The sequence below is a fragment of the Pinus tabuliformis genome, chromosome 3_1 (assembly GCF_031772625.1).
Source record: "Pinus tabuliformis cultivar Carrire ecotype Pingquan chromosome 3_1, CPIR1, whole genome shotgun sequence".
Lineage (NCBI taxonomy): Eukaryota > Viridiplantae > Streptophyta > Pinopsida > Pinales > Pinaceae > Pinus > Pinus tabuliformis.
In genome coordinates, this window is record NC_142301.1 from 122,140,022 (window position 1) to 122,145,382 (window position 5,361).

At 38.8% G+C, this 5,361-nt stretch overlaps 1 pseudogene; it reads right to left on the reverse strand.

The window, feature by feature from the left end:
• Window positions 1–2,871: 2,871 nt before the first annotated feature.
• LOC149186065 (ankyrin repeat-containing protein At2g01680 pseudogene) lies at window positions 2,872–3,375 on the reverse strand (annotated as a pseudogene).
• Window positions 3,376–5,361: the final 1,986 nt, after the last annotated feature.

The following is a 5,361-nucleotide window of genomic DNA, read 5'->3' on the forward strand; positions in this document are numbered from 1 at the left end:
CACCTTTTTCTTCTTGATTTGTCCTTCTATCTTGATGGTTTGAGGAGTGGTAATTCCCGCCAATGCATTACAAGATATGGTTGGATTTATTTGTTCTTCATATAGGCTTTGTTCCTGGAATATATCCTCTTCTTTTGACCTTTCTTGCTCCTTTTCTTCTTCCTCTTCACAATCTATGTAGAATAATTTCTTCTCAGCACACTTATGACCTTTTGTGTATTTGCTATCACAATTGTAACAAAGCCCTTTTGCTCTTTTTTCTTCCAATTGTTGTGGTGTCAACCTTGTAGGTTGTGGAAGACTATGGGCAACAACACTTCCATCTTTATAGTTGTGAGTGGTATGCTTCCTAGTTGCCATAATTTTGCTTTCCATTTTTCTTGCTAACCTGAATGCCTTCTCTAATGAATCAGGTTCCCAAAGGCGCACATCATGTTGGATATTATCCTTTAAAGACCCTATGAACACATCAATCCTATGCTCCTCTGGAATATCTTTTATCCTTATGTTCAATTTTTGGAACTCCTCAATGTGCTCCATTATTGAACCCTTTTGTTTGAGATTATCAATTGGCTAAAAAAAGTGTTGCTTTTTGTATCCTCATAATGTGCTATCAATTCTTCCGTAAAAATTGCCCAAGTGATAAATTTTTTACGAGAACAAAGCCATTGATACCATACAAACTGATTTTGTTCCAAATATAAAGTTGCCATACGTACCTTTTGTGTGTTTTGCACATTATTGAGATCGAAGAATTGCTCCATCTGTAATATCCATGTGGCGGGATCCTTGCCATCAAACTTCCTCACATCGATTTTTGGAACATGGTGAGTCTTCGATCCAACATTAGAGTCTATGGAATCATGATTAACATTTCTTTTATTCTCATCATGAGTTTCCTTTACTACCTTTTCACCATTAGTGACCCTTTCTTGTAGCAACTTCTTCAATTCATCCATCTTATCATCCATGCCATCAAATTTAGCGTCAATCTTAGCTTCCATGCCATCCATCTTAGCTTCCATGCCATCCATCTTAGCTTCCATGCCCTTTATCTTAGATTCCACGCCATTTACCTTAGATTCCACGCCATTTATCTTAGATTCCACGCCACTTATCTTAGCTTCTGTTAGCTTTTGTGAGCGTGACATTTGTTGCACTTGTTCTTGTAATTTTGATATATCATGTAGCATTTCTTCCTCTTCTTCATGAGTCATGCTAGAGCTTTCAGGTTCCTTACTAGGTGTTTGCATTTTCTTTCCTCGGGGCATCGGTTACCAATAATAATGCTTTACTATGCCCTTTGAATTCCGTTAAACCAAGCTTACAAAAAAATTAAAAAAAAAACTACACACCTTTTTTCACTTTATAGAAGCCTGATATTGAATCTGATGTATCTCTGTGATTTCGGATCATCCAGTTCTGAAATTGCTATCTGTAGTAGCCTTCTGCGTCCTCTTTCCAATGCCACAAGTCTGAGCCAAATTGGATTCTCCAAGGAAGAGTTATGTGAAATCTCCCACAGTGACTTGCTTTTAGACTGGTTCAGTAGAGCGAACTTGTACGACGTGCCACGAGTCACTGTTTCAACCTTTGAATCTGAAACTCACCCACAAAAAACTACAGTCCGTCCTCTTTATGTACCTTTTTACGAAATTTCAATCCGATCCTCAGAGAGAGAGTTATGACGATTTTCCCCAGGTCACCTGTTTTGAATGTAATTCAGGAGTCTGCAAAAATACCAACTTCCTCAGATCATATCTCCGAAAATATCGTGAGAAAAGTTCTGAAATTCGGACCCAAGGTTCAGCGCCAATTCTTCTCAAATGGGTGTTTTTTTCGACTTCTGAAACGTTACAGAAAAAAATTTATAGCGAAAATGCCACGATGACCTGTTTGGAGCAGCGAAACCCTAGAATCCAAAGCTCTGATACCAAATGTTATGAAACCAGCTCACAAAAAGATAGAAAAGAGAGATCCACGACTTAGAATTCAGCCTCTTTGAGGGGGCAACCTCCTTTACATTACATAAATGAACAATTCTTGGATGATACAAATGAAAATACCTCCTTTCTATATATAGGAGTCTAAGTGGTCCCAATACAATCAAAGCCTACATAACAATAATATTGTAGGGCACAACAATAACAATAGTGGGCTTCTATGTGGCACAATAGTAACAATATGAGCACTACATGGGTACATCAATATAAATAAGGGGTATAACTACAATAGTAATGGGGTAATCACTAGTATTATAGGGACCCAACAAAATATCTATCAAAGACTGTACAATGGAAGCTCTGTTTTCCCTTACACGCACACCTCTCAGAATTCTCTCCCCCCTCCAAAAATCTCTTACAAATGATTTTTTAATACATTAAATAAACGCTGCTAGGGGAAAAACAAATCGACCCCAAAACAGGGGCGTTGTTTCACCTGCAGTTACAAAAATAGAGATAGAGTCATTTCTTTATTCTAAAACAGGAGATCGTCCCCCTTAAAATCCTCTGATGGCTAATTAAGAGATAAATGCTGGGGCGCAGATCCCTTTGAATCATTAACTGAAGTCTTGAAATAGGAATCAAATCCTATGTCTTCTGCTCTTTTGGCTCCGTTTGAATAGCGATCTGTTGTATGCCTTGATTCGGATAGGATACGCAAAGCGTTCATTGGAGCAGTCTTGAAGCAATGTTATGGTACATGGAGTAGCGTATTGGAGAGCATCAATTTGCAAATGTTTTCTCACATATTTGGCAGCATGCTCACTCATTATCGCTTGGGTTTGGCATATTATTACTTGCAGTTGGCTTATTGATTCCTTTGTACCCGCGATGGCAAACCAATTGCAGCTGACACCTATGAAATATATCAATGTTTTCGATTATTTGAAGTGTTCCCCTTCATTTGCAACGGCAGGGAAAAGACCTGATGCCTGATCACAAAGTAGCACATAATGGCCAATGTCGTAAGCATAATTGATCCACCTACTAAAGTCACGGCAATTGCTGCCCACTTGGAACGTTGATCCACAACAACGTAAGCTAAGGCAATAAAAGACACAGAAATGCAAATAGAGGCCAGCCACATTAGTTTGTTAATTACAATAACCACCCGCTTTTGAGCCTTGGTTTCCCATGCAACTAGCGATATCGGAACCACCACAATAGCCAGTGATACGAATAATTCCAGTGAATCAAAGATGACAAATATTTGAAATGCTATCTTGTGGGCTACAAGGGCTTCACCAGCGTTTGGGCCCGCGCTCATATATTGACCAGGCACAGTAAATAATGCCGCAAAAGCAATTGCGGCAATAAGAACAGCAACAACCGTCACGGAGTTTGTGGCGTTCAGTATCCCCTCTCTATGCATTTTTCTTAATTTCTTTGCAATTCGAGTAACTCGTTTATCTGTTGTCACTGTCTACATAAGTTGTGTATGTACACCATGCTTTATATCACTGACAGTTTTTGTGAGTTCTCTTGTATCCTTAGGTTGGTTTATGTTTTTGGCACTCTCAGCTCCTGCGTCTTTCAAGGCGTCTTTGATTTCTGATGCGTGTTCTGCACATGGCAACTTCTTTGCAATATCCAGAGCAGTTTCTTTTAACTTGTTAACCACATTAACATTGATGTCTGGGCACGACAGTAGCTCTTTCACTATCTTCATTAGTAGGCCCAGCTAGAACTAGGATAGAACGCTCCTTGTGGAAACAACAACAAGATATACCTAATGGATGTTGTTGTCTTAGTTTCAACTGTTGAGTGGGTTTGTTGTTCAAGAGATTAACTGCACTATTTTTCTCATCAATTACAATCCGCTGGAAAATGCAATCTGACGTAATAACCATAATCCTATACCCATCAGATATCTTTGCACTACTATACTCCTAGACAAACAACCCAACAATTCTTCCTGCCGCTTGTAAATGGCACTTTGAAATCTCCCTCAGCTCTTCTTCATTTGATTTTAGAAAATATATAATATCTGAGTTATCAGATACTACAAGAATGTTCCAGTGATCCACCCAAACGCCATGTAACAACACCTTGGATTCAGGCAAAGCAGAAAAGGTTTGAAAAGCTCTTGTGAAGTTGTCATCTTTCCTTAAAATTGTGATCTCATTTTTTACCAAGACTGCAAGGTATTCGCCACTTGCAGAAAAAACAATTGATCTTCCCCTACCCTCAAGCAAGTGCTCTTTACTAGCTAACCAGCCAATACTGAATAGTCTCAGCCCTCTGATAGGAAACCAGGGAAAGATACTTCTATGGTTACGATTAATTTCTTCATCCTTTATACAAGAAGCATCCACGAGTCCAGAATACTTCTGAGCATGATATTGTGTTGCAAATAATGTTCTCGAATGAGATTTCTTTGAAGATGCCATCCTAATATTCTATCGTTAATTCATCCAATGGTTGCTCAAGAAGTAAATAAGAAACCCTCCATGAAGTCTTCACTGAGATGCCGAGACACTGTGGAGATTGTGACACCGTTCGCTTCTCTGCTTAGAACCACTTGAGGCTTCCTTGTAGTCAAAGTAATTTCCGGGACATTTTTTATTCCAGCAAAAATCAATTTATTTGAGTAGTTTCCAATGGCACCTTTATCAAAAATAAAGTCACAGATGCATCTATTCTTCCCTGTCGAACATATACAGATTTGATTTCCATTTGATCTGGCAACTGAAATGCTAACCACACTTGAGATACCATGGGCTCCTTTAAATGAGCAAAATGTTTGAAACTTCTCTGGCATAATTGAGTTTTCAAGATCGATCAATCTCACTGGAAATTCAAAAGCAACGATATTGCCCCGCTGATCACCACAAACAAGTAGCTGATCCACAAGGCTCACATCAATACATACAATGCGTGCCAAGAATGCTGATGTGAAATCAACAACTAAAGATGCCTGATACTCTTTTGATGGATCCCCTCCAACCATTGACTTCTCTAAATGTGTACTCCAACCTCCACAATTTTAATCCTCCTTTTGGATCTGTTGTAAAAACATGCCTATGCCCTAAGGACTTGCACCAGTAAATTCCAAGAAGTTGCCTCTCTCTTTCAGCAGACCAAGTAAAAGAGCATGGGTTTTCATGATTAATATTACTAGATACAAGTTGCACAACAATCACTCTTCCTTTGCCACCTGTTGCACAACAGTCACTCTTCCTTTGCCACCTGTCAAATTTGACTCTGACAGAGGACTTTGAGAAGACGGAGTCTAACACCTATGTATTGATGTGTTGCATTCTTATGGTTCACATGTCTTTATGATTAAATGTTGCTCAAGGTTTATTGCTTGTGCTTAGATTTATTGCATAATGTGTTGTTAAATAAATAATGGTTC